At 43.9% G+C, this 26753-nt stretch overlaps 1 long non-coding RNA gene across 3 annotated transcripts; it reads right to left on the reverse strand.

Moving 5' to 3' along the window:
- Positions 1–849: 849 nt before the first annotated feature.
- LOC146174194 (uncharacterized) lies at positions 850–26622 on the reverse strand. 3 transcript variants are annotated; one of them, XR_014702096.1, is made up of 5 exons: positions 11567–11688; positions 10330–10466; positions 9974–10133; positions 7513–7608; positions 850–1120 (listed from the first exon to the last, which is right to left on the reverse strand). It is a non-coding gene; the product is annotated as an uncharacterized LOC146174194 (long non-coding RNA). The 3 variants fall into 3 exon arrangements; XR_014702098.1 differs by lacking the exons at positions 10330–10466; positions 11567–11688 and adding an exon at positions 26512–26622; XR_014702097.1 differs by lacking the exon at positions 10330–10466 and having other exon boundaries at positions 11567–11698.
- Positions 26623–26753: the final 131 nt, after the last annotated feature.

Consider the following 26753-nt stretch of genomic DNA (forward strand, 5'->3'; position numbering starts at 1 on the left):
TCTAATTTTCATTGATCACGGGAAGGGGCAAGCAGGTGAAAAACAACTTTAGTGACACTGGATATTAATCGGTGAGACGCGCCTCCATTATAGTCTGCTCCTTCCTTATTTTTTCGTGACATCTCTTTTTCAATGCAGTTTGCTGCTTCCAACTTTCTCAGTAATAGTTCTAGATCTCCTGCCTGCTTCCTATATTGCAGCTAGTCTCCTAATTATTACGCGCATAGCATACATCTACCAACGTTCAGTAGAGCGCGTAGACTGGAACCATGGTCGTGAAAGGCCTTATTTTTACGAAGGAGCGATGCTTTTTGAAGGTAATGGCATAACATGATCTCTACCGTCACACCTCTTTCTCGTAGGATTTAGTAGCTTTATACTGCCTACATATAGCTGTGAGAAAATGCGTGAGCAACAAAATGCTTACCATTATCCTAAGGTTAATAAGGATGTGAAGTGAACGGAGGTCGATTCTAGCATTCCCGTGAGGGAATCAAATTAGGTGAGAAGTGCGAGAATAAGTATATAGAATGGTTATCGGCGTGTCCTGTTATGAGCATACTGGAATAATGCGATTCGCTTACCGTAAACGGCTTATATACCAAGAAAAGAAAGTGTACAATGTGATGACAAGAAGTTTGTCAGGAGCACAAAATTCCAGTTTTTGGACACAGCATTACTGCCACTGGGGCGAGACATGTTTATTTTGAGACTCAGAAAGAGATCTCTATCCTCGCGCTAATGTTGCTGGGCTAAAGCATGACGACTAATTGTTAGCCGGATTTCTAAAATAATTAGCGTATTGCGCATACGGGTGCTCATGTCTTAAGTAATGAAGAAGCCGAGACGATTCCTTGATATATTTATTATTCTTCTCGAGTGAGCTGGTTGAGCAGCACCTTCCAGAAGGCACTAGCCAACGAAAACAAGCCCTTCTCTGCAGCATCTGCAGAACCTTGGGTAGCAGCCATGGCCACTTCAAATGGAAGGTTGGGAAGATTCTTACAATATTCGTTGTAAAGGACGGCGCTCTCACCTGGGCAGTTTGCCGCATAAACAGCATCGCAATCAGATGGCACGAAACCATCAATTGAGCTCTCAGGCATGAGTAGCTGACACTCTGAAAGGAAGTAAATATAATAACTACGACGCAATCTTGCGCAACAGGACAACTCTGAACTGAATAATAATAATAATATATTCCAATTTTTCGAGTTTTTGTTTCGCAACAGGAATTTAACAAGCATACGAGAATTCATATGCCTGTAATATTTATCTAGTCGCATGACAGCAACACAGCGTCGTAATTGTTGAGGCGAATAATGAATGCAATAAGTAAATTTATTTCAAATCCGAGTACTATCTGCACTTTACCCCTTTAATGCTAATGTCTCTTTAAACCTTCTCTGCAGTGTAGATTCGGTGCACATTTGTGGCGAGTGACATATAGCGTATTCGGTTCCGGCAAAACAATGAACTACTTCTTACAGGTTCGTACAATTATTCTTCCAGTCGTTCTTATTGCTGAGATGCAGATCGTATTAATAACAGAGCAAGACGCAAAAAAAAAACGTAATCGAAGATGCGGTTTTGCATTTTAGATAATATCGCCTCTTAGGGTGTGGACAGGGCCCCTAAATGCAACCTAAGAATAGCGTCATCTGTGTGAGCGATAACCGTATATAGTTCTGGGCTTAAAAGATGTTCAGTATTAAGCAGCAGCTCAGTTTGCACAGAGTTATAGGAGACACTAAAGATTGTTCTGGGAGCCCCTGGTGATGGCATCACTCTATTGTAAAGTTGTGCGTGACGTTACGCCAGCGGACATTTTTTTTTATTTACCTAGAGGATCAAGCAACTTGCAAATGTAGAGGGTTTCCCATTCATACACTTTTGGAAATACCTCAGTAGCCAGAACCAAATTGCTCATACGTTGCGATTCCAGAACACGCGATAAAAACGACGAATGTGGCCGCAAGCAGCTAGACGATACCTATAGTGTGTCAGAGTCGATGAAGTCGAATCCGCTGATGCGTGTTGAGTTTTATTGGTAACAAGTTCTGCGAGACGCTGTGTACCAACAATCAAACGCTCTCAATAATGTGCCCCAAATTCAGGAGAGAACAAGGGGACACAGTGTGCTCCTGCAGTACGACACTAAATCTTAATGGAAATATCATCATAATCATCATCATTATCAACCTGACTATACCCACTGCAGGGCGAAGGCCTCTCATGTCTCCAATTGAACCGGTTCTGAGCTAGCTGCATCCGCTTGACCCCTGCGAACTTAACCTCATCCGCACACCTAACTTTCTGCCGCCCCCTGCTACGCTTTCCTTCCCTTGGAATCCAGTTTGTTACCCTCAGCGACCATCGGTTATCCTCTCTTCGCACTACATGTCCTGCCCATGTCCATTTCTTCTTCTTAATTTCTACTAGAATGTCGGTAACTTGTTATTTCCCCCACCCACTCTACACGCTTCCTATCTCTTAATGCTACCCCTACCATTTTTTGTTCCATAGCCCTCTGGGTTGTCCTCAACTTAAGTAGAACCCTCTTGGTTATCCTCCACGTTTCAGCCCCATAGGTAAGCACAGGTAAGATGCAACTGTTGTATACTTTCCTCTTGAGCGATACCGGTAAGCTGCTAGTCATAATCTGCGAGTGCTTGCCAATGGAACCATATCCTGTCGCAAACTAACATCTGTTTCTAATATCCTAGCTCCTCTAGAGCTGCGGTGAATAGCGTAGTTACTAAGCCAGCAAAATCCGGAATATCTGATGGAAAGAACATGTGGCCCTCAACCTGATTCTGAAAATTTATTTCGGCCCCGCCGCTGTGGTGCAGTGGTAAGGTGCCCGACTACTGTGCCGCAGTAGCCGGGTTCGAACACGACCTCGGCGGCTGCGTTTCGATGGAGGCGAAACGAGGAGGCGTCCGTGTGCTGTGCGATGTCAGCGTTGTTGTTGTGGCTGGAGGAAGAAGGAAAAGAAAATGCACGGGCCTGCTACTGGCTCTGTAGCTGAGCCACCTCGCTACCTCGTGCAGACATAAGAGGAAATAGAGAAAGAAAAGGAAGAGAGAGAGAAAGTCGCGTGCCTCAACAGCCGTCGTCCACCACCGAAGTGGTGGCGGGTGCAATGGCGGCCCACAACAGATAAAAATTCCGTGGCAGGCCTGCCCCGCTGCAAGCAGCGGTAAAAAAAAAACTGATTTATTTGTAGGAAGGGAAAGGCACTGTAACTGTCTCACTTGTTTTCTGTGGACACCGCAACCGCGCCGCTAAGGGAAGGGAGGAAGGTGGGAGTGAAAGTGGAAAGAGAGAAAGAGGAGCCGTAGTGGAGGGCTACGGAGTAATTTCGACCACCTGGGGATCTTTAACGTGCGCTGACATCGGACAGCACACGACGCCTCTTCGTTTCGCCTCCATCGAAACGCAGCTGCCGAGGTCGGGTTCGAACCCGGGTACTCCGGCACAGTAGTCGGGCGTCTTACCACTGCACCACCCCGGCGGGGCCAGCGGTAACCCACCTGTCCCAGCCCCATCAGGGGAAAGCCACGATGTCAGCGCACGTAAAGATCCCCAGGTGGTCGAAATTATTCCATAGCCCTCCACTACGGCTCCTATTTCTCTCTATCCACATTCACTCCCACTTTCCACCCTTCCCTTACGGCGCTGTTCAGGTGTCCACAGAAAAAATTGTGACAGATACTGCGCCTTTACCTTCCTGTGAACCAATTATTAATATTATTATTATTGAATTTATTTCACCCCGTGAGACACAAAGTGTGGCTTTTGTTCATTTACGCGAAGGATATATCTTATCAAATACGATTACTGCATTAATTGAACGTTGATAGGTAAGTTAATTTCTAATTTGCAAAGACAGCAAAACTTTGTGGCGCAACACTTGGCTTTGCGAAATGGGTTGCGATCTCAATTTTTTTCTTAGGTATAAATTTATAATATGTAAAAACACCCACAGTAAATGCCAGAACAAGAATCGATACAACACTGACAGAATGATATCAAATCAAACATTTGTCTTTTAGGATAAGAAAATGTAAGCGACATTGTTTTGTTATTCGTAGTTTTCGATGAGCTCTTTGACACCTCATTCTTTCGCGTGGTAAATTTGCCGCCTTGATCTCATTCTCGAGCTTATATATGTTATCGGAGGTATTTGAGAATCAGTTCAGTTCAGTTCAGGCGTTCAGTCGTGTCCGACTCTTCGTGACCCTATGGACCATGTCACGCCACGCTTTCCGGTCTCTCACTATCTTCTTAACATCACATAGCTTCATCTGCAATGCCTCGAGAATGCCATCTAACCATCGCGTTCGCTGCCTACCCCTTCTCCGGCGACCCTCAACCTTTCCCAACATCAAATCTTTCTCCAGCGACTCCTCTCTTCTCATCGGATGACCAAAGTAGCTGAGCTTTAACTTTAGAATTTGACCCTCCAATGAGCAGTCAGGGTTTATGGTCGACAATATCGACTGATTTGATCGTCTGGCAGTCCAAGGAACTCTTAAGAGTCTTCGCCAGCACCACAATTCAAACGCGTCGATTCTTCGGCGGTCAGCCTTTTTCACAGTCCAACTCTCGCATCCATACATTACAACTGGAAAGACCATAGCACGGGTTATACGGATCTTGGTTGGCAGACTAATGTCTCTGCTCTTTACTAGGCGGTCAAGGCTAACCATTGCTCTCTTTCCCAGAAGCAGGCGTCTCCTAATTTCATGGCTGCAGTCTCCTTCCGAGGTAATCTTGGCGCCCAAGAACAGAAAATCTGTCACAGCTTCCACTTCTTGTCCATTGATGCTCCAGGACTTGATAGGGCAAGACGCCATGATCTTCGTCTTTTTAATGTTCAGTTTAAGCCCAACCTTCTCACTCTCTTCTTGTACGCGCATCAGAAGTCTCTTGAGATCCACTTCACTTTCTGCCATTAAAGTGGTATCATCCGCATATCTAAGGTTGTTGATGCGTTTTCCAGCGATCTTCACTCCAGCTGAAGACTCGTCCAGACCGGCCTTCCTCATGATGCACACTGCATATAGGTTAAATAGGCAGGGCGACAGTATGCAGCCTTGCCTCACCCCTTTCTCAATCGGAAACCAATCAGTAAGACCATGCCCAGTTCTGACTGTGGCCTCTTGCCCTTCATAAAGGTTCCTGAGGAGACAGATGAGGTGAATTGGAACTCCCATCTCTTGGAGAGCTTGCCACAATCTGCTGTGATCTACGCAGTCAAACGCTTTCGCATAATCAATAAAGCAGAGGTAAATGGGTTTCTGGAACTCTCTTGCTTTTTCCATGATCCAGCGAAGGTTGGCAATTTGGTCTCTAGTTCCTCTGCTTTTGCGAAACCCAGCTTGCACGTCCGGAAGCTCCCGATCCACATACTGCTGCAGCCTACCTTGCAGGATTTTTAACATCACCTTGCTAGCATGCGAAATAAGCGCGATCGTGCGGTAGTTGGAACAATCTTTGGCACTGCCTTTCTTTGGAATGGGGATGTAAACTGACCTCCTCCAATCCTGTGGCCACTGCAGGGTTGTCCAAATCTTTTGACATAATGTATGCAGTGTGTTAACAGCGTCGTGGTTGAGGTTTTGAAGCAACTCAGCTGAAATACCATCAATTCCGCTAGCTTTGTTCTTAGCAAGGCTGGCTAAGGCCCATTCAACTTCACTCTTCAGGATGCCCGGCTCGAGATCAGTAATCACAACCGTCCTATGTTGGGTTTGCACATCCGGGTCCTTCTTGTACAGTTCTTCTGTGTATTCCTGCCACCTCTTCTTTATCTCTGAGGCTTCAGTGAGGTCCTTGCCTCGTTTGTCCTTTATCACGCCCAGCTTAGCACAGAAGCTTCCTTTGATATCTTTGATTGTCTTATACAGAGCTCTTGTGTTCCTTAATTCGCTGTTGTCCTCAACTGCTTGACACTGTATGTTCAAGAAGGCATTCTTATCTCTCCTTGCTATTTTCTGAAAATCCGCATTGAGAACCTTGTATCTTTCTCTTTCCCCCTTACCTTTTGCCATCCTCCTTTCCTCAGCTATTTGCAAAGCCTCTTCAGATAACCAGTTTGCTTTTTTGCATTTCTTTTGCTTTGGAACTACCTTAGTAGCAACTTCTTGTATTATATCACGAACATCAGTCCACATTTGAGAATACGCTAGAACAAAATGGCTAGACTGTCGCGTATTGACGATATTCGAAGTTTGGGTAACACTGCCTGATTCCCTTGCATTAAATTCCCTCCTCCAAACCGCTTAAAGCTATAATATTTGCCTGTCTCGAAGCTAGCCTTGAGCACAACACCTGTGCGGTATTTCGTGCCAACTTAGTCTCTGCAGTGTTTAACCGTAAAGACAGGAAGAAACGTTGTAAAATAGCACTCGAGGAAAACCATTAACTTTGCCTAAAAAGTAATATCTAGTGGTAGGCATTTACTTTCGGCCCTTAACTGTATCACCAAAGCGCCCCAATATTAACACAAACACTTAGCATATGTACCATGTCACCAGGACATCCCACGGAATGAGAGTGCACACGCCGCAGCCCGAGCCTTTCTGCACCGGGCACGGTGGCCCCGGGCACCCAATACGGATCTCGTGGAATTTCCTAGCCCTTTGCTAAATTACAGTGAAATACATCATCAAGTAAGAATATCTCTCCGCGTGTACCCTCCGCCGGCTAAAACACCAGAAAAAGAAGAGGAGCTGCACACCTCCGTAAATTACAGACCAACATTTTTACCAACCCACGAAGACTACACGCAATAGATCCAGAGTCATTTCACTCACAATGGAAACTCTGCGGAGCGAATGCGGACCTGTACCATATGGTGTGGGTTTGCAACGAAATCAGAATCCTTGCGTCCGAACTGGTAGCTCGCACCAGTTCGGACGCAAGGAGTCAAAAAGACCTCTTCGAAAGAGCGCGGACAGCAGCCTACGCTAATGGGGTTTCGGACTGGGACTCCAACCGCCGCTACGGCCTTCTAAACATTTTCATTGAAGTATTTTCACTACCACCACCCGTACAATTTTTTTCATCCCCCTCGGGGCGTTTACAAGCTGACGGTGAGTTTTCCGATGAAGTAACGTGCAGCGTGCTGAAGCTAACTATGCACGTCGAGCACACTAGCCGATTAAGGTTAGTCCCGCGGCGGTGACGCAATGTTTACGGCGCTCGACCGCAGTGACCAAAATCCGTGCGCAGCCGCATTTCGGGGGAGGCCAAAAAGATAGCCACCCGTGCGCTGGTCGACGTCTGTCGGCTACCATGTTGACCTAAAAACCGCAGTTGATCAAAATTACCAGAGCCTTCAACTACAGTGCCTCACACAGCCTTAGTCCCTTTTGGATGTCAAAGACCATAAACTAAAAACCGAGAGTTTATATTTAAGGCAGTGAAGTCAGATTCTTTAGAATGTACTTGCGCGTTTATTCAGGCTTACACAGTGCGCCCAAAAAATCTTCAATTACTTACGTACAGGTTCTGTCGATGATTTGCGGCCTTCGACCATAATAAAACATGTTTTCTCGGAGTTCATGTACATCAGATTGCGAACATGGGGGTTCTCACCTGTAAAAAATTAGAAATATTTCTTGACATTTTTTTAAGGCAGATCACTGAGAAATCAGTCTCCGGGACCCTCAGCTGGCTACTACTATTTTTTGCACTGTTTCGTTTGTGATAGCTTGTTTTAAGGCCAAAGCCTTTAATGCCTTATTGCTGTCAGCAGACGCTGTCGACACAAAGTGTAACGCTTGCGAGGGAGATAGTTAAAAATAAGTAAAAAAAAACCTTGTCTCCACCAGGTATTCAACATCCTTCTCTTGGATCTCCAGCCGAGAGCTTTACCAACTGCTCCATGCCCATGATCATGAAACGTTGATTATAATTCCCCTTGTCTACCGTGAGGATAGCGGGATTCTACGAGTGACCGATACTGCGCCTTTACTTTCCTGTAAAGGAATCAGAACGCCTGTGAACGTTGATGGGAATGCTGGTTGTGTTCGACAAGGGGCGCGCCATGTACCGTCACGACTGGTCCTGACGTCGCCAGGCGATTCACGCATACTCAAAGCTGACCCCTCCGGGCGTCCGATCCAGGCGTCGATGCAGCGCCTTTCATTTGGCACTTCCTCGAACGCGCCCACACAGTAAACAGAGGCAGACCTACATGTCTACGAGGCGCTATTAGAGTAGGCATCAGCTACATTTCAAATTGCTTTGGAGGATAGAAATTGCGCAGTACCTGTCACAAGTCTCCGCAGACACATGTACCACGCTGTAAAGGAAGGGAACAAGGTGGCAGTGAAAGAAGAGAGGGAAATAAAGGTGCCGCAGTGAAGGGCTACGATCCATCGTGCTATAATGGCTTTCGCCTGATTGCAGTTTTCCCCTCATCGCATCAAAGTGCTCTCTGAAAATTTTCCTTCGTGCTTTCTTTCTTAGACGAATGAACACTCCTGTGTAGACCTATCACGAGTGACTTTTGCAGGCTCACCTGTTGCAGGCTGCTGTTGTTAGGCTCTTGCGTCTTTGTGCTTCAGCGAAATATAAAGCGCGGATCAAACACGTTAAGATAAAATTGGAATATTTGCTAAAGTATATGGACATCTTTGCTTCCTGTCCTAGAGGGTGAGTGCTGACGTTTCATAGTGACTGATGAAAATCAGGTGCGCGCGACCTCGGAATTGCAAATAAAATTTGCAGCTGCATCGTGTTGCACCTATGGAGACGCGAAGAGGGGGAAGTTTCTTGAGAAAACAATTAATTTGGATACTTAGTATCCCATAATCCGGATAGAAAAATAATTATCAGCTGGTGTGCTTTGAAAGCCTAACAGCACTGTTTCAAGATCGCAAGAAACATATTACACACGGCAAAACACGATGTGACAAATATTGAAGAAAATTTGTATCCGTATATTTTCGCGCACGACTATTTAATTCCTTTTATAGAGTTTTGATGTTATTTTTTATTTATACTGAAGAGGGGTTTATTGGGGGTGTTTCGAAGGACTGGAGACGGCGACAGGTGAGAGAAGACGATCGTAGAGCGAAGCACAATCTCGTCCGAACAAGACAGTCCGAGCTCTTAGTGCGCGCGCCATCTGATCGGCGTCTTCATCGTCGTTAGTGTCGGTGCTGTATCATCTTCTTCCTTACAATACTGTTAAAATATTTAGTGAAGTTTTGGTCTGCAAATTAATATCGTTGACACAATTTTTTTTCTTCTCCTTTAAACTCACTGTTGGCAGGAAATGGTCTGTATAAGCTTACCTTGATCGATGCAAGGTTATAAACAAATTATTTACAAAGGTTTTGAGACAAAAATAACAAAATGCACAAAAAATCAAGATTCACAGACCATGCCAAAATATGTAGTTGGCAGCGTTGTATTCTTAGTGACTTCCAGTTTTTAGTAGGTTTACAGTGCTGTTGATGAGAAGACTACGGATCGAAGAAAAAATAAATAAGATAATAAGAAAAATGAAAAAATTGCTAAAAAATAAATAACGCTTTCACAATTCCGAAGATTTCCAGTATTGTTCATCGAGCTCCGTATTAGTCCAAGGCCAACATTTTCTGGATGGATGCGCTACACATTGTTTTCAATATTAGAGCAGCACTACGAGCTTCACTAAGCTTATATCATGTCTGAGTCTTTAATTTCTGTTACCTGAACATGCCGCACACCTTCTTTACGGGAACTGATGAGCTCGAACATCACAATACCTTGTATTAGAATTTTCTTCCAATGACACTTTTTCGCCTTACAAGGAGACACAACTTTCTTTTACTTTCCTGTAGAAACTGATAATTGTTATCTCTTCAATTACCGTACCATGTGCCAGATTCAATCTTGACTCTTTGATGCACGTAAATGTAAGCTAGAAAGTTAAAGAAAAATAATGAGGAAAATTGTACCGAGCACATACATAAAGCTTCTTGTTTGCTGTATAGAAGGTGCTGCTCCCAGTGGAACAGTGTACGTGGTGTCGTCAATTTTTGCTGCTACCTGGACGCTGTGGCACCGGTGTGGGTTTCCGTGCGCTAATTGCGTTTTATAAGAAACGCTCTTCCACTTAGTTCAAAGGCCTGTAAAAAGAATTAAAATAGAATTATTTTAATCAGTAATCGCTAAATTATTTTTACCTGTGCCCAACTAGCTCGTTGCTATGTAAACCTTTAGAGGTTAATAAAGGGCTCAGTTATCTTAATTCTGCTTGGTGAGTTTTTCCCAGTCCAAAGCTAGCGATGATTGCACGACCGAAATCATAAATTTTATTGTTACCTGCTGCATTGTTTGCTCGCTGAAATGAGATTCGTCCTCTTCGTACGGCTTGTCAGCTTCATTTGTCATTACTCTTCGCACAGCAAGCATGCTGAACAAACATGACAACCCCAAAAGGAACAGACCCATGCTTCACTCTGGGAAAAAATCGCAGGTGTTCATGAGGAGAACAGCGTTTGTGGAGCTTATATACTGGATCCGTTGGCTTGAAAAGACTTGCCCAACGAGAGATAATTGTTTCGCTAGGTTGAGAAGCTGTCATCTCTGAAGAATACGACAACAATAAAACGACGAAAAGTATAATTTATGGACTTGGGCACAAAATGTTTTGTAAATCGACTAATAAGTATGTGTGGGTCAGTGAATTTTAGGCATAAATTTACTTGACAACATAGAGAAAGCACATTTTTTCTCACAAAATAACGTGAACAATGTTATAAATCATTTGGCAGCTCTTTTTGAGTAATTCGCCGAAGTCTGATTTTATACAGTTTCAGGTAATCATTGATTTTGAAATGCAACACAGAATGTTGCTAAATTCCTAACATTCAAAACAGAAAACCTTGCATAAATTGATGCCTTCTACGATGATAGTAAGATAAAAATCAGAAGATAGTTTCAGCTTGTACTAGATAAATTTTACCATTAATACTTAACAGGTGAAATAGCAAATCTGTATTATTGCATTAAATTATTTTCTTTGACAGAATTTTGGAGCACTCTCGTGGAAGCTATAATGACCCTGCTGTCGATCGAGTGGAGCATCTCAGGTGCACAATTGCTGCAGTATATATAATTCTCATTCTAGTAATGTCACAAGCTACACGTCATCACAAGAAGGAACGAAATTTCTTTTAATGCCAAGGCATTCTTGCCACATGAGTGAAGTCATCGGAGCGTGCCATAGCTGTGTGTTTTCAAAGGGTGTGCTTATGAATTGACAATACAGAAAAAATTTTGTCCACGCCAGGCATCGAACCATCACCCTGCCATGCCCGAGAAGACAGAGCTAAACGCCATGCTACGCCGACATATTGCGAACGGGTCCTAATTGAAGTTACCTGGTGTAAGCACAGTGATGGGGAATTAAGGGCAGGAATGAAAACATAATAAAGGTAATAAAAAATAAAGAACAAATAAAACGAAAATAAAAATAGTAAAAAATTTACGAGAAAATGTAACAATAATAACTTGCATGTCTAGTGTCGCAACCGCAGCAGCAACAAAGCTTACTCACATTTTTACAGATTTTGGGCACTGTTCAGAGCGCCTTTACCACTGCGGTCTGAATTGATGTGAAAGTATCATATAGTGCGAAGTATCGTAAACCGCACGGTGACTCTCAGCATAAATGGTAAATACACATCGGTTAATGTGATATATGTCACCCCTCCCCCTTTTCCTTATTATCGTTTTGCTCTTAGCAGAACGTCACGGAGCTGAGCCGTGAACAGCGCCTACATTTAGGAATTATCAAAGAACTCGTGGGCAGAGCGTATCATGATCAAAGCCACTGGTTGTACATATTGAAGTTTTCTCATTCACGCACCTGTTTTGTATTATACATTGAAAATTACCCCTTTTTTTTTAAACGTCCAAAATTAGGCTATTCAGGTGTGTTTGTTGAGCTGAATTTCATGATAGTACAAGTGCTAAATATAATTGCAAATATAATATATAAGCGCTATTAGCCCAGGATTGTGCCAACTACTGTGGTAATAAGCACACCTCAGTTATAATCTTCGATTTGCGCTTTTGGAACAATTTTTCAAAACTGCACTTTTGCAGTGGTTTATGGGTTCTACCCACAATATGATCATGTGCAGAAACAAATTATAATAGCACAATCATTTCTTCCCGATTCCAGAAAGATTACTATTGTCCAAAATATTGCGCAATATTTTTTGCATTTGCGGTCCATAAACAAATTGCCTGTATTTATTCAGTGGCTGCCATGTTCACTACATTCCGTGAAATCTGAAGAAGGCTTCTATCGTACAAAAGGTATATCGCCTAATGGCCCACAGCTGTGCTGACAACCGGTCCACTGCATGCAATTAGTATACATCAGGCTTTGTGCAATAGACGTTTAATCGCGTGTTATCATAAACCCAGTGAATTTTAAAAAGGAAAAAAAGTTCTGCGATTAACGAAGTCGTATAAGGCCTAATGGGATACAGGACCAGCATTATTATCTCGCAGCTCAATGCTTATAGTCACCCTACATCCCGTTTGCATAGCCAATAGAACCTAATTACCAGCGCTGTGCACGTTGCGCATTAAGTTTTCAGGAGACATGATGATTCAAATGGCTCCAGAAATTTTAATAAACTGCGAATATAATACGCTGTATAATAAATTACATTCCGCAATAAAAAGCAGCGCCGCGATGATGCAATGATTAGGGCACTCGACTACTGTGTCCTAGGATGCGGGCTCAGTTATATCACTGCCGCTACGGTTCCTTTTTGATGGAGGCAAGAAACGAGGCACCCGCCTGGTGCGTGGCGTCAGTTCCCGTTCAAGCACTCCAGGTGGCCAAATTTTAATGCCTCGATGAAGGTCTGAGGTGATTTGAGATGTCAAACTCATAAACCAATCCATGACTTATGTTTTAAAAAGAACAAAACAGCCAGCAAACTATTATTCTAAATATGTCTTGCATATCTGCTTGCCATCCAGTGTAAAGTTGTCCTACTCGTGTGGAAACCTTGTCAAAATAGTTGACGAAATATCACGAATATCTGCTTTTGCAATTATCACATTTTTTCTAATGCGGGAAGGCGGGTGCTTACCCAAGCCCCCCTGCGTCAACTATGCCGTCTGAGAAGTCAAATCCGTAAACTGTAACTGTCAGCTAGACACACCTGTTATTCGAAACAAGACAGCGCTCATTTGAAGGAGCACGCACAATGGACCCTTCTAAAAGCTCGAGAAGGCACCTTCTATGCATATGACAGATCTCTCTTTCATGGAGGTTAAAAATGTTTGGGGCAGGAAGTTGGGGACAGTGCATGAGACGTCCACTGTGACAATACCCACGTCCATTTCCTGTTCGCCTCTGCCTTGAGTTGCGGTGGCTATTGTTGGATAGTAGCCCCTCCGCGAAGCCAGAGACTCGCAAGCGCCATTCATGCCGCCTCCTCCGCCCCTACCTCCTGGTTTTCAATAGCGAAGAAATTCTGCTTGCGCGGTTTTCACATGACATCAGGCTTGACATTAGACGTTTTAGCGCCGTACCCAACTTCTGCCTCCAAAACAGGTTTATCCGCCATGACAAAGGAGTATTTACTGTGCGAGGAAAGCGAATCCGAGAGTTTGCAACGGGTCTATACCTCAGCGGATGGACGAAAAGGTATAAACTGTGCGTGCAATGGTCTTCCAGTGGCCACCATCACATAACTAACCCCAAATATTTGGGGACACGATAAGCGCACTACATTGAAATTGAATACCTGTGCACAAAAATGCATATTAGGTTTTCTGATTGTGCACAAGCATTTGGGGCACCAAACAGACATGTTACATTGTTCGTCTAATGAGGAGAAATTTAAGCATATAATAAGAGACTCGTCTAATGAGGAGAAATTTAAGCATATAATAAGAGAGAGAGAGAAAACTTTATATAATGCAAAAAAGAAAAATAATCTAGAGCTCCTGCGGTTGGTTCCTCAGTCCAGGACTCCCGCGGCCTTTTCTGCGAGTACGCTTTCGCAGGCTAGTTGGTGCCTAAGCATTCTGTTATTTTGCGCAAAAAACACGACACAACAACATGATAGGAGTTGTTAGTAAGCGCTTGTCCTGTCTACCTCGTTTCTTTTGTGTCGTGTTTTTTGCGCAAAATAACAGAAGGCCTTTTCTGCCCTGCTGGCCCGTTCAATCAGCCAAAGCTATTCTTTCGACTCCGAACTGGACAGCGCAGCCTCCCACTGCTCCGGCGTGGCGTTGTGAATTATCGGCACTGCGTCTATTTTCTGGCAGGCCCATGAGATGTGATAAATTGTCGGTTTCTGTCCACACCAGGGACACGTGTCCCTGTATACGGTCGGATGTATCTTGCTGTATAAAGACAGGCATGGATAAGAATTTGTTTGTAGCTGCCGCCAAGACACTGACTGCTCCCTGTTTAACAACTTGTGGGGCGGAGGATACCGTCTTCTGGTCCCCCGGTAGTGCACCAAAATGTCTACGTAGGTACGAGTCACTGCCCTGGTCTCTTCGGCCTCTGACCTCCCTCGGTTTGCATAACCTCAAGCTATGATATCGGCCTGGATGTTCCCGGGAATGTTGCCGTGCCCCGGAGCCCAAAGTACGAATTGTTTTGTGTCGCTTATCCCGCCGGCCTTCAAGATGGCGGCCGCCTTTTTGCCAATTCTGCCGTTGGTGAATCCTCGGCAAGCGGCTTGCGAATCGGTCATTACTACCAGCGAACGCCCGGACCTATTGCCCTCTGCGACCGCTAGAGCAATAGCGGCCTCCTCGGCGTCAGACACGGTGCAGTTCCGTAGCGAGGCGCTCATTTTCTCCTTTAGCTGGAAATCTACAACCGTCACCACCGCATATCTTTCTTTAGAATACATCGCCGCGTCTACATAGACGGTGTTCTTGTTCTGATAGGCCTTGGCTAAGGCTTCCGTCCTGGCCCTACGCCTACCCTGATGAACGACAGGATGCATGTTCTTCGGAATTGGCGCTACTACAAACGTAGACCGGATCGCGTCCGGTATGTCTATCGTCCGTTCAATCTCTAGCATGTGATCATGATAGCCTAGTCTTCGGAGGAGAGCTCGTCCAGCCGTAGGGCGTTGTAGCCTCATCTTCTGAGAGACAAGCTGCGCTTCCCTGTGCTCTTCGTATGTGTTTGTTAAGCCAAGGGCCATTAAATTCGCGTTTGCCGTTCTTATTGGCAGCCCCAGCGCTGTCTTGTACGCCTTCCTGAGGATCGATTCCACTTGCTCTTTCTCCGTCTGGCTCAGGTGTTGATAGGGAAAATTGTACGTGGCTCTGCTTGCCACAAGCGCCCGCACTAACTAGAGCGTGTCTTCCTCCTTCATCCCCTTTCTTCTATAGGTCACTCGCCTAATCATTCTCGTTATCTGGGCCAAAGATCCAGATAGCAATCTGATCGTGTGGTCCGACCTCTGATTGGATTGAATCCATATTCCCAACACTCTAAGCACGTGAACTTCTAGTATGCGAGCCCCGGCTAGCATAACGGTGGGGTCAACTTTACTGTCATATCGGGGCCTATATACTCTGAGAATTTTAGATTTTTCGGGCGAACACGAAGGTCCCCTAGCCCTTGAGTAGCTGTCGACACAGTCCGCGGCTGCTTGTAGCCTCTCCTCCTTGAGACCTAGCGAGCCCTCCGTCGTTAAAATCGTTAAGTCATCGCCGTATATTGCGTGCTGAATGCCGTCTTCGGCGTTCAACTTCTCCGCCAAACCAACCATAGCGATGTTGAGGAGAAGGGGCTCAATTACAGATCCTTGAGGCGTACCCTTGTTAGGCATCCTGATCTTGTCCGATCGCAAGTCGCCGATCCCTATAGTCGCGGTCCTATCCGTAAGAAAGGCCTTGACGTAACCATGAAGCAAGTCGCCGATCCCTATAGTCGCGGTCCTATCCGTAAGAAAGGCCTTGACGTAACCATGAATCTTTCGCCCGCTATGTAGATAATATCGGGTCTAAGCATATAATAAACTTTATTCATAGTACGACATCTGGACTGCAGTATTGTCTATCGTGGCAAGACGAAGAATTGGACACGTGTATTATTGCTTTTGTTGCAAAACGGTGAGTTGCATTTCAGTTGAAAAAGAGATTGGATCGGAAGTGTCACAATACATGAAGCTAGAATAACGGTAAGAAGTGGCTTTAGCTACTTCTTAATTGCAAGGCGATTGAATAGCACCCCAAACACTACTTTGGACTTAAGTCCCCTGTTCTCTTATTTAAGATATAAAGGGGAAAGAAAAATTCCAGTGACTGCTTTCGAGTCCTTCTCTGCTTCCCAAGGCAAATTTTGGGGCCGAAATAAAAAATAGGTGATTGTTAATTAAAGGGACGATAAAAATCCCAAAATACATGTGGTTTTGAGGCCACATGTTGACGTCGTATACAATGTCGACGTCGAGGTCGTAGCTCTACGGGGTTTTTATTTCAAGGCGCAAGAGTCTGTGTAAAGCTGTCTTGGGTACTGTCTTTACAGGGTGTGTTGATATATAGCTTAGATGCTGATCTCAGTGTAGTGGACGTTTATGTCCCACGTTATTGTTTTGAGACTCAGCCCGAAATTCGACATTTTGTTTGTTTGTTTCCTGTGACTAAATCACTAGTGAAACATATTGATAGATGTTGGAAACGGATTTTGTGGCAAATTATGCTCCTTTTTTTGCGCAGAGCTTGAAAATGCCATTTTTGTGCCTTTAAATTAGACAGAACGTGCCTTCTTGTCTCAGTCTTCCCTTTGTACTGAATACGATCGTCTAGCAATATTGGCGCAACCATGCAATGTTTGTTTTGAGTAGACAATGCGAGCCCCCCGCTATGAAGAAATGTTGCGTGTCGTGGATACCTCTGACGGGCACTAGTAACGTCTCAAGTTTGTAATCCATTTGGTGGGTTTACTTAGAGTCCAGTGTGCGTGACGGTTATATTTTATGTAGCGCGAGCCTGTAGACGTCTCGGCCACTGAGAAAAATACAATCTCAACCTGACTTCTTGAAGATGATCAGAGGTTTCTGGTGTCGAGTTGGTTCACATCGTCATAGGCTATGCTAGCAGGGCAACAGAAACGACGACGGATAAGATATTATTAAGATATTAATTTTGGCCATCGCTTTTATCGTATTTCTTGCTGCACAACAAACACCCCAAGATAATTCTTAAAATAATCTTTCTATTTCTGTGAACAACCATTCTTGATTGCAAGTTTAATATCAATATTTAATGCTACCAGCATTTCTGCGGCCAACACGCCGATGCATTTTTTTTATAACTGCCATCTAATATCCCTGTTTACCCAAGCGTAGAAGACATCGTTGCATATTTATTCATCATTTACATTTGCTGCAAGAATAAAGACTGTTGCCATGAAGTTTTCCACTAAATTGTGATCCTTCGGTATTCCTGCAAATTTCACTCAGATGCCTCTTTACTGGGCAGGACTTTTGGATGGTAGATAGGTAGACCAGCTGGGGAGAGATTGGGAATTTAAAAGCAGACACAGAGGGAGATGACCACTCAGGGCGGTAATTGATTGCAGCTTTGCAGCCTTTAATTTCATGTGCTTTATTAGCCAGGAGAATTTATTTCAAACTTAAATGAAGATCGCCGTCATTTACAATTTCCACCCTTGAACTTTGTGTCTTTTCAGAATGTTAAACAATTACACAGCCACGAAATATAAAAAACAATGGGGAATTGTACATTTTGAACAGCTAAAGCAGAAGGCTCAAAATTATGAGGGGGAAACTAAATGAAGAGGACATGGCCGATATTTATTAAAGATATTTTGCGCAAGCGCTCACGTAAATCTGGTACCCAAAGGCCGCAATGGCAGTCCACGGCGCAGTAGTACCCGAGACGTGTATTACAGGTACAAAAAGGATTCGAAATGCGCTGCGCTTTATATGTATATATTCTTGTCTAATATTGTTGTCCTCTCAGTTATTCCCGCTATTATCCCTGATCGTTTTCATTCCGATCGAATTGGCTTTTATCCAAAATTTACTTAGTTTTAACTATGATTGTTATATAAAGTAGGCTAACAAATGGCACAGTAAACGTGGAATATTATTTTATGTCAGCAGCCATGCTTTATGACAAGCATAAAATTAACTAGCTATGGCTTCTTGCATCAGACAGCATACGAGTGTTCTTCTATTTCACCTTCACTCAATTACATGAACCACATTAGGCAGTTCTTTTGCTTAGATGACATTAGCGAGCATCTTCGGAACACAAACTGCTTCTTCCACCCTTATGGTGAGATCAATGCACCATGTGCGGTTGTCTATGGCATACAATAATTTAGAATGCGAGCATATGATCGAAGGTAGCCATGAAATTTGAGCCTGTTGCTTTCTTACTTCTCTCGTGCAAACTTATAGCACGATATGGTTAACCGAGCAAGGCATTCATGGACATAGTTGAATGTTTGCTAAGGACATCAGTTTCTAAATGACATCAGACAAGCAATCGAGCATTATGGCAGCACAATCTTTATAGCAGGTAAGATGCAATGCTTTTTTTCTTCTCACGCACACAGGTAGCTACACAAAAATATGCCCATTTCCGGTATTCAGTTTTGGAAACTGGAAACAGAATAAAAAGTGCACGATGTGTGGTTCCGTTCAGAAAGATAGACGCTCTCTCTCTGTTGATTTCAAACACGAACTTGTATTTTAAACTCGCATGTATGTGACTTTATCTGTGTTGTTATTTTAGTGCTTCGTTGAACGGATCCAGCAACGAAAATTTATTGTGTAGGTGACATTACAAAAGATTAAAAAGAAGATGGCTTGGATTGTGTGGTTTAACGTCCCAGAGCAAGTTAGGCTATGAGAGACGCCGTAGTGGAGGACTGCGGAAATTTCGACCACCTGGGGTTCGCACAGCACACGGGCGCCTTGCTTTTCGCCTCTATCGAAAGAAAAGCTGCCGCCGAGGCCGGGATTCGATCCCGCTCCCTTGGGAGCAGTAGTCGAGCGCCGTAACCACTGCGCCACCCCGGCCGGGTGATTAAAACGACTAGTCGTGCTTACTTTAACTATATACTTAATCGGTCGGGCTTGCTTCCTGAGAAGTATGCCACTCGTTGGCAGCGACAGCTTCAAGCGTTCTCTGCGGTAGTCGAACAGACGCCTTTTGCACTCATCACCGCTGAAATTGAAGTCGACGAGGAAGCATTGAGAAGACAGACAGTGAGTATGCCAACCTGCAATAATGCCTAAGCAGATGCAATGTGATGCAACATTTCGAAATACGTCTTGGCGCATCTTGCGTTACAAAGGAAGTGATAAATGTGAGTCATGCAAAACTGAGCGTACACAAGCAAGCAGCACAAGATCCTTCCAGGCGATACCACGGCTGGTCTCGAGGCAAAGCGCGTGCTCTTTCATAAAAGAAGCGCCCCCTCTGTCGAGACTGGTCATGGCGCTACTTGCAATGTGACAGGGTAAGCCGCTAGGGGAAGCTAGCAGCGTCAATGATTCAAATTATTCGCCGCATCATTCCCGGTTAAGAAGGAAAGTTTCGATGCTTCGAAAAAACTTCCGAGGCTGTGCTTAAGTCTGCTAAAGGGAAGAAATGGCAAAAGTTACAGTACGGGACTTCTTTCCCTAGCCGAACCGTTATTTTTATCTCTACTATCATCACAACTTCATCATTAGTAGCGTTTCGATCATCACTATAAAGTAAATGGACCGTCATTCTTATCGCTTCCATCATCCTCACGCTAGACAAGGAGAATTACTAACGCTTCTCATTAGCTCGACCTAATGTATTTAGTGTGCTCGGCTGGGAATCGGAGGGATTACCGTTGGATAATTTCATGTGCTGGACTCTCCTGCGAAAATACACCAGTGTCACTATGAGCCTAAAAATGCTTTCACCTTAATAAACAGAATGTTAAGGGCACATATTAAAATTTGAACTTTAAATGCTTTTAGGACGCTCTTTCTGTAAGCGTGTATGGCCATGGTCTAATATTGTTACCGCGACCCGTAAGACTCAACGTGCCATCGGAATTAGCGGTTACTTTCTTGAACTCGGTGCCAAACTGTCCGCCTATTACAGAGTAGTCAGATCTTGTGTTTACTAAGGAAGTTATCCTGTCGCCGTCGGCAGCCAATTCACTTGTTCCCGTCCAGCTATTCACATGTGTCGTGCACTAAACGTGCGGCTGCGACTCGCCGTTATCATTTCACTTCGCGGCTAGAAATCTGGTCAAATCACCGCCGAGAAAGTTTTCATAGGGATCTTTTTGAGTTGTCAGTCGTCGTCAGTGGGGCAGAATACACTTTCTTGCGGCGGAATTACCTCAACACAAAGATTTCATTCTTCCGTTCATTTAGGTAGGGTACGGAATCTTCCTTATAAAGCGCGAGCACATGGCTCCTCGGCTAAGCAAAATGTGTACGGAACGGAGACAGGGAGCAGAAGCGGTTTGATTACGCCCAAATTTCGCGGGAAGTCATTTTAAGTGCTCCAGACCTTGAATTTCCTTCGTCATAGAGGTGGCCAGTAGGATGGACGAGCGGATGAAAATGAGCGATCAATTGGCAGGCCGGAATCGACGAATACTTGGTGCCTCACGTCGATGTAGCAAGCCACTTCAAGAGTCAGCATAGCTTTGTGGCTTCCGGGTTTTCCTTAGTACCCGCCATGGTCGGGGTCCCAAGCTACTGTTGCACAACGTTACGGACAATGACCGCGGGCGTAGCTCCCTCTGAATTTTGAAACGATGACCGACCATCACACCGTTCTTCCCGATAAACCAGCGCATAAGGCCTCGGAGATTATCCATGCTTGTTGACGCGTTGTCGTGGCAGTTTAAGGAGAATGCTTAAAATGAAGAATTGTATTGGCTCGCCGAATAACCATGGTCTCCTTCATAGTGGATGGTTCTTATTCATATTTTGTGCCACCCAAAGCCACTTATTGACGCATCGCATTAAAATTCCCCTCCTCATTTTCGGTTGTATCCAAGTGGCCGCGGGGGCCGGTCCTTTTTTGATAGAAGTGAGAACGGGCTAAATATGGGACTTAACCTTGACTGAATGAAAACTTGAGCTTATTCTTTCCTTGGAAGGTTCGTATAAATTTATGACCTCCTTCGTAAATGTGTTTATTGTTACCAAGTATCTGAAGTGGTCAGGCCGGACTTCTGGATCTTCAGGAGGCCGGCCATGAAGTTTGGAGGTTCGAGTGGCCGGAGAAAAACCAATTGCGATATATATTTAGAGAGGGGATTTTAGGCGGGTGGTATTCAGAATCACAACATGATGGCTAGTAGTGGTGACAAAGCAAAGACAGAAAACCAACATACTTGAGTTGCTCTTAACTACAGTATTTAGTGGCCGCACTTGCGCCCACGAAAGGATAAGAAACTCAGCTTTGGGTATAAGAGCGAGCATGCTTCGTCGAACTACGAGCACCACTTGCACTCCCTAGCGTTCATTGTTTGGTCAGGGAAGAAATTGTTAGATGAAGGCGTCAAAGATGAGTGGTGTATGGAATATTGTGGAAGCTGACTGCATTTGATGTACTCATACAAGGTATACTCGGCGAGTCTTGCGCGATTAAAAGTGATATTGTTCTTTCTCCGCCAAACTTTGCGTGAACGAGAAAACAGCATAAGCTCTTTCACAGCTCTTTTTCTGTTTGGTTGTTCACGTTTAGTTTCGCTGAGAAACGGCTACATTCTCGTGGACTTGATAACGCATGACGATAGCGATATTTGCAGCAAAAAGTGAAGGTTATAATGGTTCACGGCGATAAGCCAGTTGCCATGCATAAGTATATTTGAATATTTGCGCTGTAGTATATTTTGTTTTATAATGCCGGTTCTTTTCTGCACTGCCCCCTTATATAGAAATCTATTTTCATTAAAAGATTTATGGGATCATTGTGATCAGTTCCATGTGCCTCAATTGCATTTTCGTGTGTAGCGCAGATTGAAGAGCTCAAATTTGTGCAATCAACTTGCTAGAAAAAGGGCAAAATTTCAGGAGCCGTGTTTCTGATCTGCCCTCGTAAGTTCTCGTCGAAGTAGACGCTAACGCAGGAAGCACCATAAGCCTAATGTCACTCGATAAAGCGCGGGGAAGCAGCAAGAGTGCGATATCACAGCTGAAGCAATCTGCTGCATTAAGAAATGGCTACCAAAAGAAAAGGGAGAGGATAGAGGGCTTCATGATCTCTGATTGGTTGCTCAGTGTGTCTCATGACATCCGCTCTCAAACGCTACGTAGCCCACTTAAATATGGAACGTTTGGGTGAGTTTTGGAAGGGACCGGCCGAAACATGAATACAAATGAGAACATTCCGATAGAAGGTTTTAAAATTCGCCTTTTCAACATGCACATTCAATCAGTGATTTGAAAATGTGACGTCTTTATAAAAACGTCGCCATATATGTTTTTCTGTAAAATTTTGAGAGAAGATAATGCATTGCGCTAACGCAACACCACTCCAACTTTACAAAAGATGTCAATGTGAATGTGCGCTTGTCAAATTTGTCACTACGCTTTGTAAAAGTACTTCTGCCTTGTGAAAAAGTTTGATCACCGGGAGGAACATTTATTGCACATATTATGAAATGAGATGCGAGAATGCCGTGTAAGAGCAATATTATGCAAATAAGAACTCAAGTAGATGGCATCGTTCAAGTGATATCATTTCGAATTGATGCATTCATTGAAACCTAACGATTTTGAGTACCCAGTAGGTGACAATTTTTTTGAAGGAGAAGATCGAAAAGATGAAGGAAAAGACCTTAACGTCTTTTTATGTATTGTCTCTTTAGGAAACATCCACCAATTTTCAGCCGATTTGCAGAAATGCTCTCTCTCTAAAATTTTCATTAGGATTTAGCAATCATTATACGAACTTTCTGGCATGGCAGTGTAAAGGTAAATGGTGGCGGACACGTGTTCTTTTAAGGTGTTGAATACAATAAACTAAAGTAACGTTTAAAGGGTCGTTTGAACATTTTGGTAATCATTAGAATTCGTAACGTTATATTCCGTGTGCTAGTCGCAGTCACGAGATCTAACGCCATTATATCTTAGTTGAATGCTTTAACTACTCCATTCAGTGTTGGATATCTTGGCTTCGACTTTCTAGAGCTGAAATGGAGCACTACGCCATTCCTCTAGGTTTCTTGCCAGAACCATTTTGCCTTCTAAGGCTTTGCTTCATTTGTTGGAGAATTTGGGAGATATGATGTTCGATCCCTGTTGGCACCGAGTACCAACTAGTTCTTTATTGGGTACCAGATTTCCCTCGGCTTGGTGCTCTGCTCTTCAAGGGTAAACGTTTAAGAAATAAGCAATCGACCAAAAAATGTGCTGATGGGTCGGTGATTCACTCCGCCCTCGTGCTTCGCTCCGCTTCGTGCAGCAGAAGCTCATATGTGGTCACAGAAGCGGTGGCCTTGTAGTAGAGCATTCGCCTTGCATTCGACAGGTACCAGGTGCGATTCCTTATGCCACTGGGTGCCCACTGGATTTCATTGGGCTCAAGGTTTAGCCTGGTCTGGTGGCTATTCTTAGCTATGCGAACATGGAAGGTTCTTGTACCACCTAACCCACCTATCACAATGAAGAAGCCGTAACGGCAGCTCTTGCCATGCAATATGTCCTCGATGCAACACAGCTCACCAAACAATGAATCTATAGACATAGCACCTGCCCACTACTCATCAGTTATGGCGTGCCCAGGAAGTCACTGTCCTCAGAATGCATGATCAAAAACACAAATGGATCCAGTACGATCCATATAAAATGCTATATAGACTAAATACCAACCAAATTAATATCAAGTTAATAGCATTGCATAGTGACCCCAGTATTAGTCATAGCACTAGTGCAAATAATCCAAAACTCCAATTCAGAATCCAAATAACAAGCCAAAGTCGAAAACAATTATGATTATTTCGCTGTATGCCCTTATTGCATTGCATAAATATTATACACCACGTCATATACCGAATCCAAGCTATAGCCAATTATCTAATACAGAATCAACAGACCAAGCCAATACCGAATCCAGTCATGATTAATTATCTACAACACATACTGACTTGCAGTATTAGTTATATCCTCATGCAAGTCATAGCTGACAATTGCAGTCAGAACCAAGAATCTAATTTAGAATCCACATACCAAAGTCGTGATAATTGGCTATCGTGATAATTGGCTATCACGTATTATGACTTGCTACATTAAGACATAGCCCGCTTTCTAGTAATATCAAGCAGCACAATCCAGAATTCGCATACCAATTTTACCATCGACAATTGGTTGTTTTCGGGTTAAGATGACTAAATGGGCACCTTAAATTTTTAGAGCTAGGTTGGCAATTGTCGCATAGAACATCGGCAAGGCCGTACCTTTTGCACAAATTGGTTTATAACGAATTCTTGCTATTACACCTTGTCATAAGTAAGTGGAAAGCCTAATAAAGAAGTGTTTCCACCCATCTCAACAACTGAAACAATCTGAACAGTATTTCCTCTTGTAATTATTACGCGAAGCGGCTGTAATTTGTACGTCCGTGGAAAGATTGATTAATAATATTAAGGAAATGTACGTTTCTGTTTACTTCTCTTTTATTTCGTTTCTGTCGGAATTACCGAACATCTGTATTTTTCAGGTTTTTTTTTTTCTGTTCACCTTATGATCGCATAGTAAACACTCTGACATCTGCCCGAAAAGCGCCTGAAGTATATTTAAATAAATAAATATTAAAGAAGCATTAGCGGCGATGAATATTAGAGCATAGCTGTTTTTTTCCACATTGTGACAACAAGAAACGATTTTTTGTTTTTTATTCGTAATACCACATGTTCGTGAGAACGTTTTTCTCTGGGATTTAAATACATTTTCTGGAAACAACGAAGTGATAGGCTTAGCAGTAATAAGTTGAGAATATCAGCACCTGCTTATAAACAGAAACGGTTAGAAAGCAAGAGCATTGATGATTCCTTCAATTTTGTTGTGATGGGCTGTCGGTACGAAACATTCATTTTGCGATATACATCAAATTAGCATCGTTTCAATAAAATTTAAATGTGAATTTTTCAATATAGTGCTACGCCGGCTGTGGCGGGGCAGTGGTGAGGGCGCTCGACCACTGTGCTCAAAGATGCGGTATAGAATCCGGCCGCAGCGGCCATGGCTAGCCGCTTTTCGATGGAAGCGAAAAGCTAAGCACCCTTGAACTGTGCGATATCAATGCACACTACGAACCCCGGGTGGTCAGAGTATCCGGAGCCCTCCCCTGGGGCATCTGTCAGTCTCAGTCGCTTCAGGACATTAAACACCCAATAACACAACCACAATGACGGACAAGGTAATAGCGGATCGTGGCGCGGGCAGGAGCGCTCGCTCTAGGCCCGACGGCATTCATTAAACTCATCTCACTATTATCAGACGTCTTTTATCTATTCTCCTCCCCTGTGTTCATCGGCTTGCTGTCTCTGAAATGTCCGTGGACATGCTGCGAACGTCATCCCATCCCTGGCCTTGGAGCTTTGCCACCTCGTCCCTGGTTCTAAACATCGGCTGATGTCCCCGAGGAGGCGTCGCCTGGCTGTTCCCCAGCGCTCCAGACTTGACCCGACTTGCCAGGAGAGAACCAGAGGACATTACCGAACCTAGAGGCCATGCAAATGACCACACGAAACGAGAAACTAGACCACAGGACCAAACCGGCCCATGAGGTTGGACAGAAGACTACACAGAACCGAGACGCCGATACTTCTTAGAATACAGCTCCTGCCCATGACGGCTGATGCGATCCTGCGGCTCGGCCGTCGCATCATGGAGACATGTGGCCGCAAGCTTCCTGGAATAGGCTTCATTCGGGGATCATCGTTGTCATCAACTTGACCAATCCCTTGTCATAGGGGATTGGTCAATGTGGGGTCGTAATGGCAACCGTTATCCTCCTTCTTTTCGGACTTATGAATTCATCTGTACTTATTTGTCCTCATAAAAGTGGTGCTTACCTAGAAGGGGGATTGACCACGACTAGGCGGTGATTACAGCCTTTGATATTCCACTCTGAAGAACTTAGATGATAAGAAATTTGAGCAAATACGGTTCAGTGACTGTGGTGGTTCAGGGTGGTGCAGTGATGCACCATCCTCACGGTATCTGTTCATCTTCGTCGTTCTTTTTTGAAGATTGCAACAAACTCTTGTTGGCCTCGGGTAATGTTACAGATAAACAGGAAGCAGACAGTGGCGTGGCTACGAGCGCTCGCGCTAAGTCCGCCGGTATGCATTAAATATTCGCATCCTCAACGGACGTTTTCTGTCTGTTCTGTTTTCCTATGTTCATCGGCTTGTCGCCTAGTAACAATATTGTGCGATAGAGCCGATCAAAATCCTAACCTGCATTGATATTTACAAAATATATTTGGCAGTGATGCAAAATTGAAACTGCCCACCTTCGGAAGCACTTCGTAGAAAGTTAACGCTTGCATCGATCTCGAAGCAGTAGCGCTGTAAAACATTCTGATAATGTAAGGTGTAGCAGTGGGCTTTGGAATAAAATTATATGACTTGCACTGATATTTGCCCCGATGTTGAATATATAACTCAGATAGCCCATCTTGAATAAAGCTTAAAAAGTGGAATTTGTATTAGTTTCTTCGTTATCACTGGAAGGCATTACGAATATTGAACAAAT

The sequence above is a fragment of the Amblyomma maculatum genome, chromosome 11 (genome assembly GCF_055883805.1).
Source record: "Amblyomma maculatum isolate TAMU_Amacu chromosome 11, ASM5588380v1, whole genome shotgun sequence".
Taxonomy (NCBI): domain Eukaryota; kingdom Metazoa; phylum Arthropoda; class Arachnida; order Ixodida; family Ixodidae; genus Amblyomma; species Amblyomma maculatum.